Source organism: Ursus maritimus, unplaced genomic scaffold, assembly GCF_017311325.1.
Source record: "Ursus maritimus isolate PB19 unplaced genomic scaffold, ASM1731132v1 scaffold_28, whole genome shotgun sequence".
NCBI lineage: Eukaryota > Metazoa > Chordata > Mammalia > Carnivora > Ursidae > Ursus > Ursus maritimus.
In genome coordinates, this window is record NW_024425341.1 from 3834269 (window position 1) to 3854644 (window position 20376).

Consider the following 20376-nt stretch of genomic DNA (forward strand, 5'->3'; position numbering starts at 1 on the left):
CTTTCCATGGCCCACCTAGCACTAGAGCGGAGCAGAAACAGCCATGCAGTTGGAAGAGAGATTGGCGAGCCATTCTGCACTACCTGCCACGGACATGGAAACAAACATTTCTAGTGGGTCTCTCTATATCACGTGACAATGTGTGCATTTCTTTTTTTAATCCTCTGTATCTTTCTCTACCTCCCTCTATATTTTTTGACAAAGAAAATCTATGACAACTTAGCTCAATCACATATTAGTAGATCCAAGCATTTGTTTTCTTACCCTTTTCAAACAGGAACGATAGTAGATACTTGCAGAAATCTTGGTATAGTTGAAGGAAAAGATACCATGTGGGTTGCGTGCTGTAGTTGCTCAATAAACATAGTTCCATTCCTCTGACCTTTTTTTTTTTTAAAGATTTTTATTTATTTATTCGACAGAGAGACAGACAGCCAGCGAGAGAGGGAACACAAGCAGGGGGAGTGGGAGAGGAAGAAGCAGGCTCCCAGCGGAGGAGCCTGTTGTGGGGCTCGATCCCAGGACCCTGGAATCACGCCCTGAGCTGAAGGCAGATGCTTAACGACTGAGCCACCCAGGCGCCCCTCATTCCTCTGACCTTGCAGAATGTCTCTTTGTTATCTCCATATCCTCATCACATAAAAGGGAATGGTGATAATAAGCCATAAAGCAGCCAGAATTGAAGAAGATAAAATATGTGAACATGTTATGGAAATGACAGGCAGCACTGTGTGATAACAAGTCTGAATACAAGGATATAAAAAATTTATACAACCACGGAAATTACAATGTAGTGCTATATAAATTGGCATAAAATGATGTCTATTCCAATGAAAATACCACTATACACACACCAGAATGGCTTTTTTTTTTTTTTTTTTTTGAGAGAGAGCATGCATGCAAGCGGTGGATAAGGGGCAGAGAGAGGGAGACGATCTTAGGCAGGTTCTGTGCTGAGTGCAGAGCCCGCCTCTGCTGGATCTCATGATCCTGAGATGATGACCTGAGCCAAAACCAAGAGTCCGATGCTCAACCAACTGAGCCACCCAGGCGCTGCTAAATTATTTTTCAAGTGATAATACCGAATGCCGACAAATGTACAGAGAAACTGGATCTCTCATACACTGCTGGTGGAAAAGTAAAATGCTACAGCTACTCTGGAAAACAGTCTGGCAGTTCCTTACACAACTAAATATGCAATTACCATATGAACCAGTAATTATACTCTGAGGCATTTATCCCAGGGAAATTAAAACTTCTATTTACACAAAAATCTGCACATGAATATTCCAGCAGCTTTATTCATAATAGCCAAACGTTGGAAAAATACACATGTCTTCAGTGGGTGAATGGTCAAACTGTGGACATCTGAACAGTGAACTACCACGAAACACTAAAAAGGAAGACACTACTGATACACACAGTAACTTGGATGAATCAGTAGGGTATTATGTGAGCGGACATATACTGTGTGATTCTCTTCATTAAACATTCTTGAAATGACAGTGCCACTGACCTGGAGAACAGAGTAGAGACTGGAGGAGTCAGAGATTGGAGAGGCTGGGGAGGTGAACGTGGTTACAAAAAGGCAATGTGAGGGATGCTTGTGGTGTTGCCATTGTTCTCTACCTTGACTGAAGGGATGGGTACATGATCCTATGGGTTTGATAAAACTGCATTCACACACACACACACACACACACACACACACACACCAGAGCACAAGTAAAACAGTGAACATCTAGATGAAATCAGTAGATTGCATCAATGTCAACATCCTGGTTGTGACATCATACTATAGTTTCCTGAGATAGTACCATGGGGAAGCCAGTAAAAGTTACCTGGAATCTCTCTGTATTACTTGCTACAACTGTATGTGAAACAAAAATGGCCACAAAGTAAGTTTAATTTAAAAATGACGCCTACATTACTTACTATATGAAAAGGGAAACTTCTTCTATAAAACAGCATACTGGAAGTTGGAAGAATACACGGTGAGTCAGGGTTCAGTGGCACATAACAGAATTCACTCTAGCTCTGGAGTCGCAGAGGAATTTAACACAGAATTAAGTGCTTGCGAAGTCACTGGAAGCGGTGAGCCGCAGGCTCTCGCCTGACTGTCCAAGCAATGTCGTAGAAGGGACCACCGAGAAGCTGCTGGCTCTGCCCCTCTCAGTGGTCTTGCCAGCTCAAGACCCACTACTTCGGCTGCTACCACGCACGCGACCCGGGTGCTCTGTGTCCCACGTGGACCAAACACAACACAGGCCCGCCCCGCTGCCTTTGCTGATTCAACGATTGTGCCACTGTCGGAGAGGCTGCGGGCGCAGCAGACGCTCCAGCTGCATCTCGTTTGCACCTTCCAGACTTCGCGCTGCCCTTTGGTTTGGGGGCAGGTGGATCACATGGGAAACCCGAGGTTGAAGGGAGCCTGAGAAATGTGCGACTTACAGTTCTATCTTCTAAAATGCAGTGAAACCTGCTACAGGAATTCAAATCGAGCTCAGGGAGCCATTCTGCAGTACCTGCCACAGACATATATCAAATTTCCAGTGCAGCTCTACGTCATGTGATAATATGGGTTTTTTTTTTTTTTAATTTTTAAAAATTCCTTTCTCTATGTCTGTTTTTTTAACCAAGAAAATATGTGACAATATTAATAAAATCAAAATCTATTCCAGTTTTGAAAAGCCAAACCAAACAAATATTGAATGAACACGTTTGCAGTGTGGAGGCAGGGCCACGGGGATTAGACCAGGTCATTTTAAAATTACCTTTGGAGTCCAAGAGCCTAAATTTTCATGATAAATGGCAATCTCAGCCCAGAAAACTTTAGGTCCAGGGTTGAAAACTGGAATGTCTGCAATAAAAAGTAATATAAATGAGTGAAACTAGCCAGATCAGATAATAGAAAACGGGATGAGTATGGCAAATATTCCATGTCTGAAGTGGAAAGTCACGATTTTGCTCCAGCTAATTACTGTCATGTGAAAATTCAGGCCCAGGGCTATCCAACTTCTGGTTTCTTTTTAAAGGAAAGTAGGAAAGAAAGAACTTTCATAGAAGATACCATGATTTCAAACGTTGGTTTCTATGCCACAAAGACAAGAGCTCCTTGACAGCCTGTTGTTTAGGGAGTCAGTCATTCCTGCAAGCTCAAGGTGAAATATTTTTACTAACACAATGACATCCAAACAGAGCACCCCTATGAGTGAGGTCTGTCCAGAGAGCCCCCAGTATGGAAGCTCTGTTTTAGGCCCGTGTTCCTGTATCTCTGTCTTTGACGCTCTAGCAGATACTTTCCTGAACAACAGTGACGCCGTTGGAGGCAACCCAGGCAGGCCAGTGTGTGTAGTTACCATGCGAAGAGCTCACAGGCTTTGATAAGTTTCCCCAGAGCAGCCCCGGGGACTAAGGCAGAGATGAGTCTGGTGGCTGGTCGGTGGTACGCCCTTTGTCTCTGCTTTGTCTCCCGTGAGCATCATAGCCACTGATGTGTCAGGCAAGGCACAGGGCAGGAGGGACACTAATGCTTTGAGACATCATTCAGTACTGAATTCAGTCTTACAGTTTCCCCTTCGAATTTCTTCCTAGCAGGAAACATAAACGGATAAGGACAGGCTACCAGGGAAAGGGAGAACTGGCTACACACAAAGACTGCTGTGGCTTTTCTGATACCAATAGCTAATGTTAGGTTGTGTTTTCTGTGTACCAGGCGTTGTTCCAAGCACCTTACATATATTAACTTGCTCGATCCTCATGATTGCCTGTGAGGTAGGTGGGTGGTGATTATTCCGTGTTAAAGATGAAGACACTGAGGCACAGAGACTTCTGGCCACACATCACTGGAGATCTGGGCCCTGTCTGATCAGAGTTGCCCTAGCAAAGGACGATGTTGCTCTCAGCATCATGGAACTGGGTCACTGATACTGTCTCTGCACCGGCAGGCCAACGGGCCACCTGTAGCTGCTTCCCCAGCCTTTCCTTCTGCTTGTGGGCATAAACCCACAATTTTTGCCTGACTTGGGCTACCTGTCGCTCAGCTCCTATCTGGGCTACCCTGTGGCCTCTCAGGGATGAAACCTACTATTCACCCATGAGCGGACAAATTAGAAGTTTGGGGAATTAACTCTCGGTAGTGGTGAACTTTGATCAATGGAAGGTAAGAATCTGCAGATAAATTCTTCTTTCCTACAGTCAGGGAGTAGTTTCATACTGTTTCTTCAAAGCTGTGTAGCAAATCTGAGAAATCAGCTTGTCATGAAGCTATGATCAGCCCAGGTCTACACTGCCTTGTACCTGTTCTTCTGTCCCTTTCCCTTATTCTTGCCACAGTAGGATTACACTCCCCAGAGATGTGTGAGCACAGAATCTTGTGCCTTCTGCTCTGGCTTCTAGGGAACTCACTAAGGCAAAGAACCCACCCAAGATTCCACAGCAAGTAAATGCCAGCACCAGGACTGGAGTCTGTTGCCAGGCTTGATGTTGTCTTATCACTCAGTATACTTCCTCTAAAGGGAAAACATGAAACCCTGGCTTGCAAAGTTCATGTCATCTTTGAAACTAACCTCTCCCTATCTGCCAAGTGTGTTGCTGCAACTTCCTACCTTTCTCCAAACTTAAGTTGAACCTTAACTTTGCTAAAGGGGGCTGGAAGTTTCCTACGTAAACTGCTAACCTTGCTGATTCTGTATCACCCAACTAAAGGATGATGGCTTTTAGAGGGCAAGGTGTACTTGACTGCAGGGTAAGAAATCTCATAAACTCATCACATAAAGTCATTAAATGACAGCCACACAGCTGTGCTTCAGAATACAGCTTTGTTCAGGTTGAGAAACTAATCCCGACTTCTCTCCAAAACAAAACAAAAACACACACCAAAAACAACTTATTGTGTTCTTATTATGAACCAAGTGAAAAGTCAAGTACAAAACGTGCAGCTGGGTCAAACACCGCTGTGCTGGTAGACAGCCCCTTTTGGCAGGGAACATAGCTATGTTAAGAAGCACGTTCAGCAGTGTGACCAGTATACCTGCACTGTCCCTAATGAAGTTTCATTTTTTTAAAAGAGGTCTTTGCCTTTGTTTATTTGCTCAATTGAAAACACTTCAGGTAAATAAGTAATGAGGATGCTACTAATTTTTTTAAGGTGTGACATCCCACATCTGTGTGGAACACAGAAAAGTAAGGGCTCCTCAGACACAAGAAGTAGAATCACAACATACTGGATCTCATCCACAGATAAGTCATGTTCAACTACCAATCCGATAATAAATACTGACATCTATCAAGTTCCTGCTCCATGTCAGGCTTTGCAAAGCCTTTACCTATTTTAACTCTTTTGAGTCTCACAAGGGTAGGCACTATTAATTCTTCCTCATTTTATAGGTGAGAAACTGGAGCACAGAGAGGTTAGGTACTTTTTCCAAGGACACACAGAAAGCAGGTGTATAACAAGCATGTGAGCACTGTGAGCTTGGCTGCGGAATCATCCTGAACCCCCATGCCACCCACTCCCTCTCTGAGATCTGATTATTCATAACCTTCAGTGGTTGGAGATCTTCTGGCTTCTCTTAAGAATGATTTCTGGCTTTCTTTTCAAAACTATTCCATTAACCTTTTAGAAATAATTTTTAATTTCTCCATTTGTGACCTCCTGCAGTGACAAGAATAATATTGAGTGTCCAATCTGGGACACTTTTGAGAATAAAGGTGGAATACTATTAATAATTAAACCAGGACAACAGGTAAAACCAAGACTGTTTCAAATAAACCAAGATGAAGAGTTACCTGAACATACAACATTTACCCCCAAAGAGAAACAGTGTGAAATCCTGTCAGACTATTACAGAGTTAGTAGGAGGAGTCAAGGGCTCCTTAGAATGGAATCTTTCAAAGTCTTTCCTTTTCTTTAAAGTATTTCAAGCTTCTTAGATTAATACAAAAGGTCCCTCATTATCTGGCTCTTGCCTACTTTCCTCAGCTCCAAATTCTTTCTTTCTCCCTGATCCTGTGTTCTGGTTCTGTGGGTTATGTTAAGTGTTCCATTCCTTCTACACCTCTGTGTCTTGAGCATGCCATTGCCTTTTCTTAGAGTGTCATTTACTTGTTCTCCAAGTGGCAAACTCATGCATCTTTGAAGAACCAACTCAGAGCTGACCTATTTTTTTTTTCATTCACTAGACTGTGAATCCTTTGCACAAAAGTGTGGATCCAGGTTACACAAATAATCAGCAGAGCCAAGAGGTTTACTTGGATTTAACTGGCTTCAAAGTCAGGTGACCTGGCTCTCAAAAGATTAGGCGAAAGTTTTTCTGGCAGGAAAGTTGGGGAAGGAGGGAACCAAATTCAGGCCAAGGGAACAGCATACAAAAAGACTGGGAATTCAGGAACATTGTGATGGGAAATGGACAGGAAACACAGAGAAGCAGGAGATGGGGTTGGCAAGGAAGAGGGGCCAGGTTGTGCAGGGCCTTGCAAGCAGTGCTAACACACCTCACCAGGGTTGCACACTGAGCCACAGGCTCTGCCAAGGGTGGTCCTACTCTAGATGGTTGCAGAGATGCTCATTTCTCAACCAAATTCCTGAGGGTGTCAGGTTGCCCCTGAGATGGAACTATCAAACTCTCTTGTACAGAATAAAAAGAAAATAGCCTCTACATCTCCATTATTGCTTTGATTAGAAAAATGTTATTAACCTTTCAAAAACTTACCATTTTATTTTCTTGGAGTTTGGTTAAGGTCCCACACTTATCTTGAAAATGCTGGTTTCTGCACTTTTTTTTTTAATTGAAGGGCTTTAGGGCACATTCAATTAAGTTGTGGTATATCAACTGAAACTTGCAATATATTAAAAATATGCCACTGCACAGTTCACCAATTACCCAATTTCTAATTTGAGTCCCATTGTCATTCCAAACTTGCACTAGAACTCAGAACTTACACTCAGAAGAAATGACTGAGGGCTTCGGCAATCACAGATATGTCCCCAATGCATTTGGGATTACTTAAAAACAATCTGTCTAAAATAATTCCAGTCCCAACTTTTACTTAGAGAATCACAAAGTTGGAAGGGGCCTCGGAGCTCTTCTTTCAAACTCTTCCTCTTATAGAAGAGCAACCTGAGGTTTAAAGAGGGTGAGCCATTCAACAAAGATAACCGAGCTAAGGGTAGAAATCATGGGTCCTGAGCTTTGGCTGTCAGAGCACCGTCTTAGAGTTGGTTGGCTTTCTATGCCTATTCTTGGGTGACATTTACTTTCTAGAGAATCTGTCATAGGGTCCTGGTATTTTAGGCTGGAGATTTCACAGCCCTCATTTGAGCCTGATTCTCCTACCCAGCTCCTTATGAATTACACGATCTGTGTCATTGGTTTCATAATTTATTGCCATCAGCAGAAATAGGATCCAGGCCCCTCCATGCAACATGCTCCCAGATTGCCTCTGGAGCAATCGCCCCACAATGTCCAGCGCAGGAGGATAGAGTCTGAGGAGATCCAGGCGGTGAAGCAGGAACGAGACTGTAGATTCGTACCCCTATTTAAGTCACTCAGTGTACTGGCAATATCAAAATGTACTTCAAGGCGAAACTGGAATTATCTATTAGCAATTGTTTTTCATTAACCACTGCTGTCTGCCTCTTGCTAGCAAAGCCAAAGCTGAGCCGGTGAACAGCTGCTTCATATTCCCACACAATTGTTAGGGCAAATGTCCATAAATTATTATGCAAACGTGCTGACTGTGACTGAGTTGATATAATGGTTCTCAATTGAATGTACTGAATTTCACGTGTCAGGAAGTTTTTCAGTAGGTGGATCCATACCGCATTCAGAAGAATGCTTTGCAGGAATTACTAGGAAGGACTCATAACATGGAGGACAGTAGGAAGTTTTCCTCTGTTTAATAAATATTATTGCAATTACATCCTTTTAATTAAAATAAAATGTTAAGAAAGAATACCATACTGGTAATCCCATCACTCAACACTATTTTGTTTCTGCCTATTGCTTCTCAGGCTTGAAAACCATGATTGAAAATTTAAAAACCACCATGAATTTGCCCTTTTCCAATTTTGCTTTATAAAATTTAATATACAATCAGCATTTTTCCCAATTTCTCGTTTTTACTTCTTTCTTAAATAACTCTGTTTTACCAAGATGATATACTATAATGTAACAATTTTTCTCTTTTAACCTTGTTCTATTAAAAATTGCTGCCATTAAATATATGTCTGATTTTTCTCATTTGTATAGAATTGTTTTCTTAGGAAAAATTTTCATGTTTGGACTGGAGATGTGAACATGCTATAACCATCAACACTATCTGTGTGTGCCAGTTTTCCAGGAATCTCAGCATCCTATCTTTTATTTATTTATTTAAAATTTTTTGCTAATTTGCCAAATTGTAAAATGCACTCCAGTTGCTATATTGTATTTATTTTATCAATTGATTGATTGACTGATTGGATGAGCTAGTCTGTCAAGAACTATTTATCAAATGAATGCCTTGCTAGAAGCTGGAAAAAGAAAGCCAGGTGAAGTCCTGTGCCCTAAAGAGACCTCAGCATCTAAGTTAGTGGCACAGCACAGCATTTAAAAATGCTAAAAATAGCATTTTAAGAATAATGGTGCAGTTATACACAGGGCACTGTGAGGGAGGATGGGGAGGGTGCATAACTTGAGTCAGAGGTGTAAAAAGGGATTTCAGAAATGAAGTGACGAGTGGGGCACATGGCTATTCCAGGAAAAGAATCACAGAGAAATCACGGGCCAAGGCAGGGATAGAAGCATGAGAGGGAAGATCAGCTTGGAAGAGCCATGGATCTAGCTGGAGAGATATACGAAACTAGGCCATCATATGTCTGCAGCATGCGCTGCATGGAGTTAAGTGGTGAGAGAAGGGACAGTCATATTAGTTAGCACTATTTTGGTTTCAAGTGTCATAAATGTCATGTAGAAATAGCTTGAGCAAGAAGGAGGAGATGGAGAAGAAGGGAGAGAATTATTTGTCATAAAGAACTGTAGTATCTCAGTGAGCTTAAGGACAGCAATATATCCAGGTCTTATTAGCAGAAAACTTAGACCCTGACAAGCATTTCTCTCCTCTCTGCTCTCTGTATCTTTCTGGATTTCTCTCTCTCTCATTTCTCTTCTTACCAACGTTTTTGCTTTTTCAGTTTATTCTGCAGGAAATTTAACTGCCAGTGGCTTTACAGCGTACAGTTTAAACATTTAAACAGACTTACATCTTCTCTTGATTCTAGTTCAAAAGTTACCAGGGAAGTCCTCTGACTGTCCCTGCTTGAGGCAGAGACCCACCTCTGAAACAATTTACTGAGGCTATGAAGGCAGGGCATCAGGGTTCTATATGAACATGCAAGTTTGTGTTGAAAATGTGATAGCCCCAGGCAGAAGAGACCATTCCAAGAAAGGGGTAGGTGGGTATTGAGGTCCTAGAAAAATAAAACAACCGTTGTCCATCATCATCGAAGAGAAAATCTAGGGTACCATCATTAACATTAAATAATATGCAAAGGACTTTCAATTTCCTATAAGCAATACAACTTTATTAACTGGCCAAAGTTTGTATCCCCTATTCTTATATTCCCTACTCTTCTGTTTGTTCTGGAGGATTTGGTTTGCGTGGTCCACTCTTCCAGAGCTGGTGGCGAAGAATGTGGGAGTTGAATACCTCCTAAGTCTTCAGTGTTGGCACAGCAGGATGTAGGTAAACTACTGCATTGTAATTGGAATATGTCTTGACCTTGATCTTGAAAAAGACACGCCTTAGCATCTAACCACACAGTCTGATTGAAGACTTACCCAATCTGGACCAGAGTCATTCTAAGGGGGTGCTGTACCTTCCTTTTTTTTTTTTTTTTTTTACTTTTTATTTTGTTACATTAGTCACCATACAGCACATCCCCAGGTGTTGATGCAATGTTCCGTGGTTCATTATTTGCATATAACACCCCATCTATCCTCTTGGGCTCTGTCTTGATTTGGAGCAAATCTGGCCATTTCTCTTTCTTTAATCCCACCTTTTTTTAGTGCTTTCCAAATCAGTGTAAACCATAAAGTCATTTTGCATTAATTGGTGGTTAAGAAAAATAAGAAAAAGGAAAAAGCTAAAGAAATTTTGAGCAAAAGTTTGAAATAAGCAGATTTCTTCTCCTCTAAAATTTTTAAACATTTTTCCTTAGTGTTAGAATGATCACTCTGGCAGCTGCAGAGGACGGATTGCTTTAGATTGAGGTTGGAGGCAGCAACACCAGGTACGAAGATTGTTCTATTAATCCAAGTGAGAAATGATGAAAGCCTGAACTAAGACAGTGGTCTTAGAGACAAAGATGAGGAGATAGACATTAGATATCGATAAGAATTGATTAATCATTTAGGAAGCTTTTTGCAGCAACTAATAGGAAAATAAGCACTACAAACTAGCTCTAACAATAAATAAATTTCCTTGCTAACAACATATTAAGTCCAGAAAGAGTTTAGACTTCAGATTTGCTTACCATGATTCCTACTCTGTACGTCCCCTTGATTTTCTATGCTCACTTCATTGTGTTGATTTTATTCTCAAGATAGTAGCAGGATGGTTATAGCAATTCTAGATCTACTACCTGTGCATGAAGTCATCCATATAGAGAATTATTTCCAGAAGCTTGTCCAGAAAATTGGGACAAACTTTCCAGAAGCTCCTTATAAACTTTTCCTTGATTTTCCTTAGCCTGGATTGGGTTATGTGCCCATTTCTGAATCAATCATGACAAGGAAAATGGGATTATGGTTGGGCCAATCAGGAACATTCCTGAAGTTGATGGTGGGATTCACTTCCCCCAGAAACAAGTGGGGTGTGTGTGTGTGTGTGTGTGTGTGTGTGTTTGTAGGAGGGAGGGGGAGTTTGGGTGAGAGGGTGGTAGCTTGAAATCTGAACAAAATAAGAGTTTTCTAGAAATGGGACAGGTACCCAAACTACAGATATGTGTAGTAGACAACATTATTCAATACGACTGGTAATTGTTTTGACATGGGAAAGTGAAGGGATCGGCCACCACGATTCTGATTTACTAAACTTGATGATTACGTAGATTTATCAGGATAAGAAATGAAAGAGGATAAACAGATTTTGGCAGAAGATCAGTGTTGAAGGGCATGAGGCACATCCATGTAAAGATATGAAGTAGGCATCTGAACATACTAAAGCTAAGGAGAGAGTTTGGATGAGAGATATATAGTTGGGAGTTGCCAGCATATGAAAGTTATATAGCACACAGGTGCACTGTGAGGTCATTGTTGGACAAGATTACCCAAGGAAGTGTGCAGAGTGAGGAAAGACAAAGATAAAAATTCATCTCTGGAAAAGGCCAAAGTATAAGGTTGGAATTAACTAAACTCATTTGCATATCAAAGAGGTGTTTCTTGAATTTGGATAGCTGGTGCAGTGAACATTTCTACAAAACTAAATGATTTCTAAGTTCCATTTGACAGCTCATTATTTTTAAAGCAACATTCTCCCGCAACAAAATTCACTTACACTAAAGAGTATGGAGAGGATTTTGGAGTTAGCAACAATGAGATTTGACCTAAAGTAATAAATACCTCATAGATTGTAAAAGTGTTTGGAATCTTTTTATGACACTAATAATCAACTATAGTTAACAGACCAGTGGCTTCTCTTGAAATGAAGAAATGTTTGGTGAACTTGTAGTTGGTGGGTTCGCTTTTAGCTGTAACAAATTAAGCCTGACAATCCTATAAGAGGGCCTTAGGAAAATCTCAAAGAATATTAAGGTCAAATCCAACTGAAAGTATGGGGATCTCATTCTATCAAACCCAAAGTGAAAGCACAAACATGTAGAGTGAAAAATCATCTGAGTTTGCTAGATTTCGGGGAGCTATGAGGACTCTAGTCTTCCCCACCACAGTGCGGGGATGAAGAAAACCTCCCTCTCTGGTGCATATGCCCAAATGCAGGAAGCAAAGCCTGTCCTACTAGCTGACCAGCCTGAGAAGAGGGCAGGGCCAGCAAAACCCTGACACAGAGAAAGTGAAGTAGCAGTCCCAACTTCAGACCTTTCTTATTTAGAGGACATTTTGCAGCTAGAAAAGGACCTCATGAACAGTGCTGCTAAGCCAAAGAGAAAAAAGTTTTTTCAATGCTAGATAGAAGCAACCGAAGGGTCAGTCCTGACAAATGCCTTAGGAAATTCAGAAACAGTTTAAAAGTGAGGCCTTCCTACCTCCTTGGGGTGGAGATGGGGACAAGAGTCAGTGACCTCCAGGCTGTTCTTCCACCCCTGGAATTCCGTGCTCTTGTTGTTGATAGGCACTTCGCTGTAGGGTAGGAGGAAAGGACTGGGAAGCCCTGTGTCACTACAGCACAGCTGCTCCCTGGCCATGTGACCTTGTACCCACAACATTTGCTTGGATTGGCTTTCTCCATTTGGAGACTAAGGGAGTGGACTGGCTCTCTGAGGGAGTGTCAGTGCAGGGGTGGAGAGCAAATTTCCCATGTTCACAACCCAGCTACACTGCCACTATGACCATGGGAGATGTCAGGTAACCTGCCTGTGCTCCCAAAATAGTACCTGGTCCAGAGTGAGCATCATGTAATGTTGGCTACTTCTGGTCCAGCTCTAATTTTATGTAAATCTGTGATTCTAGACCCAGCATTGAGCATGATTCTTTTAGCCCGTGTCAAGATTCGTAAGAATTAAAAATGCTTCTATAGACACGGATGCATCTTGGGATTATTCTACAGCCAGAAGCTCATGTTACTAAGCTGCCTTCTTATTACCTTTAAATATTTCTAAACCCTTTTAGGGAAGATTGTTTTCAAAATAAGGTAAAGAATTTCAATTAGGCTTTGTAATATCTTGTATAACTGAGCCCTGAAGGATTTCTCTCCTTTGTATTAAATGTTGCTATATTACAATTAATTACCAGAAGAGAAAGATGAGAGTCCAGTGGCTGCTTGATGAGAACTGTCCCTGCCCCTGGCTCAGCAACCCCCATGCTCCAAAGTGAGGTCCACTCCAATTGCAGGGGGATGGGAGGAAGGCGAAAGGAATCACCTCTGAGAGAAAGAATGCTTCTTGAACTGTTCCACTTGCAAGAAAAGTGACATTTTAGGTTCTATCATTCATTCATTCTCATTCATTCATTCCTCCTCCTCCTTCTTTAATAAACTTTTAGTTACTGATGTAATAACCCTTCAGATTAGGAGTATGCGTGAGAATTGCTTGTGGTAACTTGTTAAAATGTATATCACAGTCTTTTCCTTCTGATTTAGTAGAGCTAGATTGGGGCCAGTCATCTGCCATTTAACTAGTATGGCAGAACTGGGCTCCACTTGGAAAACACTTCTTAACCGTGAGGCATGGTGAAGCCAACACAGGACAGGCTGCAGGCAACACAGAAAAAGCATTTTATACCTCTCTAAATCGATTTTCTTCAAGCATTTATTCAACATTTAATCAATGGCATTTGTTTGGTGATATATTTATTTGGAAACTTATTCAATTAATACTTCTATTGATAAATAATCAGGAAAGATTTACCTAATAATTCACTTCTATTATCTGAAGCTAACTTTGTGCTGTAAAGAAAGCTCAGCGGACAGGATTATAACAAGCATTATTCCGATTTGGAATTTAGATTTTGGATGCCAATTTCAGAAGACCATCATCTGATTTATCTTAGATTTGCACATGCAACATGCAAATATTTAACTTTTAATTTACCTTCCAGGGCACTCTGGAATGCAGGGCCAATTTACACCTTACTAGTTATCTAATAAGTCCCTGTGGAAAGCTGAGTTAATTGGCATCACAATTCCTATTTATCGCCGTGATATTTTAATGTTCTTTTCAGATTAGCATGAGTGCTAGCCGATCTCTTCTTCCTTAATCTAATCAGACACCAGTGGAGATGACTTAGGAAAGATAGTAAGCATGGGCTTGCACCAGGCTCCAGATCATGTCCAAGGTCACAGCTGATGACGCAGAATGGCATTGTTATCCAAGTACGTCCAGGGTGTTAAATGTGAGGACCCTCCACGGGATTCTCAGGAAAAGATGGTGGCAGTAGGTTCAGTGTAGTCTATTCATTTGGAAAATACCCTAGGCTGCAATTAGTACCGTAAGGGAGTAGGATTCTCAGAGGGGATACTTGCAAGAGCCAGGCAGATGTCTGGGCTCCAACACTTGGCCTGAGTTCAAGGCAGAGTCCAGTCCTGGAATGACCAGCAGGAGCTCACATGTTGAGGTATGTATCCAAGGCTGCAGGACCAGTGGGTATCTAAGAGTTCAGTGTTCAATTTAAAGCCGCAAGTGCACATTTTAGGGCAGCTGGCCAAAGCCTACTCACAATCCCCTCAAAACTTTTCTGTCTGGATCAGGATTATCTCAGGATATAGGAAGAATTGTCTTAGACTTTAAACAACTGCTCCTAGTTCCAATGGCTAGGAAAAGAAGAACGGGGTAACCCCCCAAAAATAGGGTTTTATGAAGTCTTTAACCTGTTTGAAGGATAAATGCTGATCACAGAACTAAAAACTTCCAAAGGTCCAGTGTTAAGGGAGTGGGGTGATCTTCGGGTTTACAGTTACCTCCTCTTTAGAAGCCTGGAAAGTGTATGAAATTGAATGCTACCTCCCACATTTGCAGTGTTTCTCCCCCATGCACTCAGGGCAATTACTCTGGTTCAGGTACTGTCCTAAGTGTAACGTATGCATGCACACATGCATATTTCTGACTTACTCCACGTGATAACCCGAAGACTTAGCACTGGCACTTCATTCTAAGGATGAGCAAAATGTGTCTTTGAGAGGTTAAGCAATTTACCCAGCCACAGGTAAGTGGTGTAGCTGGATCTGGACTCTTGTGGTGTGCCCTAGATACTGCCACCAACCACATTGCTCTGCTGTTGAAGGCTACGTTGTGTATAGTGTTTATAGTGAAGGCTGTATCATATATAGAGTATATAGTAAAGGCTCTATCTCATATGGGCTATGTAGGGAAGACTATACCATGTGTAGAATATATAGCGCAGTTAAAGGAACACAAGGGCAGGAGGAGAAAATAGGGCTCTGATTGGCACCTCTGCCCTTAGTAAACTTTCCTACTTCACTTATTGTCCATTCATTAAAAACAAAATAAAACAAAAAACTGTACGGTGTCTTCTATGTCCCAAGCATTGCTTTTGTGAATAAAACAGGCAGATTCCTGTCCTCATAAAGCTTAAATAACAGCACAGAGTACAGATGATAAACGATGAACCTAATAAATACATTACAAATATAATGAAAGTTATTATTACAAATAAAATAGAAAAGTACATCCAATAAAAACAAACATTGTGTTGTTTGTTAACAATTGATAAGTCCTATGAGAAAACAGGAAGTACAATGAAGGGACATCAGGAATATCAGGGTTTTACATGGCGATTTTAAATACGGTGATCGGCATAGAATTGGATTCATTAAGAAGGTGATATGTGATTAAAAAAAAAAAAAGAAAAAACTTGGAGAAAGTGAAGGAGTTCCTGAAGCAGATGTCAGAGGAAAAAAAGTCCAGGCAAAGGACCTGGACAGTGTCAAAGCCTTAAAACTAGAGCTCCCCTGGGACATTTGAAGAGCAGCAGGTGGACAGAGTGTCCAGAATAGCTGGAGTGGTAGAGATGAGCAGTAGCTGGTCAGAGATGGTGGGCATGGAAGTCCTAAAGGGCCTCTTACACTGTTGTAAAGGATTTGGCCCTCGCTTGGTAAGAAATGGGTAGCCATGGAAGAGTCTTGAGGAGAGGAGTGACATGACCTGAATTCACTTTTTAAAAGGATTATTCTGACGGCCATGCTGAGAGTAGACTATAGAGAGGCAGAAGTGGAAGCTGGGAGACCCATTCTACTGAGGCTGTCACAGTACACAGGTCCAAGTGCATGGTGGTTTGGCCTGAGGTGGGAGTAATGGCTGTGGGGAGAAAATTGGTCGGATTCTGGATTTACTGTGAGGATTGAACCAGCAAATTTTCTTGATGGATTCGATGTGAGATGTTAGAGGAGAGGAGCCAAAGATGACTCCCAGGACATGAGGATGAACCTCTGGAAAGATGCTGTTTTATCATCAGAGATAGGAAAGACAATGACATTGGCAGATTTGGGGTCAATATTATGTGCTCACTTTGGGGCACGTCAAGCTTGAAATAACTGTGAGATATCCAAACAAAGTTTTGAAGTATCTCATTGGATATATGGCCCAGAGTTCAGGAGATACCTGAGCTGAACGTATCCAGGAATCATCAGCTTATAGATGGTGTTAGCAGGCAAGCTCCTGCAGGAAACAGTGACACATTCAAAGATTTTACCCAAAAAGAATTTAATAAAGGAGCTATTTACAGAGATGTTGGCGGGATTAAAGGGATTTACAAGGAACCACAATGCAAATTCAGGTCATTATTACAGTGAGCATCAAGGGAGCAGCAAAAATGGAAAGCTGACCATGTTCGGGTCTGATGGAGAAACAGAGAGGGGATGGTGTGCCTGAAACCCTGGGAGAGGTAGAACCATGGAAAATTCCATCTCCCAAAAGCCAGAGTCAGAAGCCAGTCAGCAAGGGGGCCTGGGAAATGTTCTCTGCAGGGGCCTGCCTTTTGGGGCAAAGGAGGGTGGAGAAAGGATCTGGGGTTGAGACTAGGCAGAGAACCAAAAGCACAGATTATGTATAAAGCCTGAGGCTAAATAAAATCTTTAAGGGAGTGAGGGGAAATAGGGAGAGGAAGAGGACAAAGGACTGAGCCTGGGGCTCTCCATCATTAAGTGGTTTGGGAGAAGAGGAAGAACTAGCAAGGGACATTACAAAGAAAATAGCCTTGGGGTAAGATGAATAGCAGAAAGTACGTAATCCTGGAAGCCAGACAGGGTGTGATCAGCTGGGTCAAATGCCTCTCATGTGTCACAGGAGATGCAGGCTGAGAATGGACCCTTGGATTTAGCCAATGGAAGTTACTGGTGTCCTTGACAGGAGCCATTTCCATGGAGTGGTGGAGGCAAACATCTAAAGGCAATGGCTTTCAGGGAGAACAGGATGAGAGGAATTTCAGTCGGCAAGATAAACATTTTTTTTTTTAATCTAGGAGTTTTGCTGCGAAGAGGAACATAACCATGGGACAAAGGTAGGGAAAAAATGTAGTCAAGAGAAATATTTTTTGAGATGCATGAATCACATCATGCAAATTCCCATCCATGATAATGGGAAAGATCCAGTGGAGAGGAAGAATTTATCAGGAAAAGGAGGGGAGGGGAGGAATACCTAGAGTGATACCTTGTCTTAGCTCATGTTTCTTCTGTGGAAATGGGATCAGAATCTTCCTGAAAATTCTTCCAGAATCAACTTTGAGGGGTTGTTTAGAGGGTGAATGAGGTACAGGGCTATGTGGCATTCTTCACGAGTGTCCAGGACCATTGGTGTTGGCCTTTCCAACCCCTGCCCCCCACCTGGATCTCAGAGCACCCTTAGTCTCCCCTCCAGGGCAAGAACAGCCAGTTATTTGGCACCTGCTAGGCACCAGGCACTGAACTTCATAAACATTAACATGAATCTTCACCTAGAGCTCTATCTCTAATTTCCAGGTTAGAAAAGTTGCACAACAGCATCTCAAGGAGGTTATGCAGCTTATCAGCCAGAGCTCACAGGAGGCAGAACCACAATGCAAATTCAGGTCATTATTACAAAGCCCTTATTCTATTCTGTCTCCCTGGCCAGCCTCGTATTATACTCTTGTTTCCCTGTATCACTTTTGTCTTTCCTCTTCACTGACTATTCCTTCTTCCTCAAAATCTCAACCTCCTCACTCCCAGCTGCTTTTCCCTCAATTGAAAATAAGTTTTGATAACATTAATACTTTAGAGCAAGTAAGCTCCCCATCCAAGGAGTACTGGTTTTCTTCTAAAATGGGATATTCTTGCAAAGACAGAGCTCCCTCCCCTTCCCACAATGAATCTCTAATGGACTTTCACATATGGCAACAACTGGAGAAAGAACAGAGACTTCCAAAAGCTTCTGAAATCTAGCTGTGCAGGCCAATATCTGTGCCTCTGAGAGATTGCTCTGTCTCTTCATGCCGTTTCTTTTAGCCTGCTACTTACTCTTCAAGTTCTCAAGAATTTTGCAGGTCCACACTGAACTGCCCATTTTCCTGGTTAAAAATTGATCAGTTCCAAATACTTGTTCACTGCATTTCAAGTACTCCTCTCTGTCTAGTTCTTTTCTCTCTTGTACTCTCTTCCTCTCCCTGTTTCTGTTACACGCACATACACACCCAGCTCTCTTGCTTGGAACTTGAAGAGGATTTGGGGAGAATGGAGTGACCTGTCATTGTTGCTAATAGGTCAGATCAATATCGCGAAATGTGCCACATCCTTCTTCATTTTCTCATCATGCAACAATCGATAGCCTTGCCTTCTCTGTAAACCTTTCTTAAAGGTTCCACACTTCTCATCTCCCCTTGTTGTTTTCTGGGCTGGGTCTGCTATCTCCAAGATATCCAGGACAGAAAAGGAGGAGCTGGTCCTAAATGTTCCAAGTTCAAGTGGCTTGTGCTCACTGCTGTGCTGTCCGTGGCACACGCATGTGCACAAATGTGCGGTGTATGAATAAGCATGTGCGTGTGTGTGCAGGTGCATGCATGTATGGCTTGAAAGTCAGAGATCAATAACATCCTCTTTCCTTTACCCTCAAGAAACTTAACCTACCAGAGGAGGAACACAGTGCAGAAGGATTTATTCTTCTCTAGAAATTAATGTCATATAGAAAAACTCCTTTGCTCTAATGACTTGCTACAGCAGGCAGTTGGAACAAGCAAATAACAGGACCCGGTATCCAATGATGGTGCTCAGCCCCAGTTTGCGATGCTGAGTCCGGATCCCAAAGCTACGTGTTCTGATGAAGGTCTCGTGGGACATGTATCTGACCTTAGGCAGAGCAAGCAAATATCAATATGTTGTGGTTTGAGGGCTAGAGCATTCTGCTTACACCGAACAGAATGGCACCTCCCTGTGCCCACCAAAGTACCTCAGACTCCCGTATTATAAACTACCTAGGGCTAGGTATTAAAGACAGCTGCTGAAAAGTAAACAAAACGCATCTGTGTGTGGGGAGGTATAAACCCATTCTTTCCTGATCATGCATTAACATATCAAATTAGTATTAGGCACCTAGAATATTCCCAGGGAATGGGGTCAGGAAGGGTGTGGTATGCCAAATAATGGTGTCCCAAAGATGGCCACATCTTAATCCCTGGCACCCATGCATATATTGCCATACATAGCAAAAGGCTCTTCGCAGCTGTCATTAAGTTAAGAAACTTGAGATGGGGAAGCTGTTCTGGATTATTCAGGTGGGCCCTGTGAAATTACACATCTTAAAAGTAGAGAGAGGAGGTAGAAAATGAAATGTGATCCCTGAAGTAAGGTGAGGACTCAGCCTGCCACTGCTGGCTTTGAAGATGGTGGGAGGGAGCCATGAGCCAAAGCATGTGGGTGGTCCCTAGAAGCTAGAAAGGGCAAGAAAACAGATTCTTCCCTGAAGCGTTCAGAAAGGCACTGAGCCCTCCTAACATCTTGATTTTAGCCCAGAAGACTTGTGTTGGATTCCTAACAAGCTGTAAGACAACACATTTGGGTTGCTTCAAGCAGCTACATTTGTGGTGTTCCATTATGGTAGCAACAGGGAACTGATAGAAAAGGACAGTTTTCAAAGAGAAAGCATTCAGACCTTCAGAAGCCTGGGAAAGAAGCTGGCAGGGGTCAGGGGCAGGCTAGGATGATGAAGTGAGCCCTAGGAAGACAGGCGGTAGGGCTGAGGAACTCATGGAGAAGAAATACAAGATGAGGCAAATATGAGCCAAGATAGGACAGCTCTTGCTTGAGCCCTGCGGTGCAGGGAGGTGACTCCAGGTGGTGTCAGTGGAGTCAGGGCTGGGGAGAAACAGGTGAAAAGGCCTGGCTCCAGCTCCTGTCTACACACAGAAAGAGGGGGCAGGCTGGCAGGTTGTGCCCTGGAGGCCCTGGCTTCTCTTCTAGATCATCAAAGGTATTTCATGTTCCTGTCCCAGCCACCTCCATGTTCATTCCAGTCTCACCATCACAGGTACTCCAGAAGGGACCTCCAATCTCAGTAAAACTCTCGGTATTCAGGTGATGAGATTCTGTGACACGTGATGTAAGGCTTGTCAAATACAGCTTCCCAGACAGAAACGAAAGGTAGGGAAAATAACTATTTTCAGAGAGCAACCTATATTTTCAACCTGGCTGGGAGAGAAAAAAATGTTAAGTTTCAGAAACATACTGCATCTTTTTTGGGTTGCTGAAGACAAAATT

General features: G+C 42.3%; 1 long non-coding RNA gene across 1 annotated transcript; it reads right to left on the minus strand.

The window, feature by feature from the left end:
- Positions 1–1275: 1275 nt before the first annotated feature.
- Positions 1276–12361, minus strand: LOC121105639. Its single transcript, XR_005838240.1, has 3 exons — positions 12245–12361; positions 2775–2860; positions 1276–2525 (listed from the first exon to the last, which is right to left on the minus strand). It is a non-coding gene; the product is annotated as an uncharacterized LOC121105639 (long non-coding RNA).
- Positions 12362–20376: the final 8015 nt, after the last annotated feature.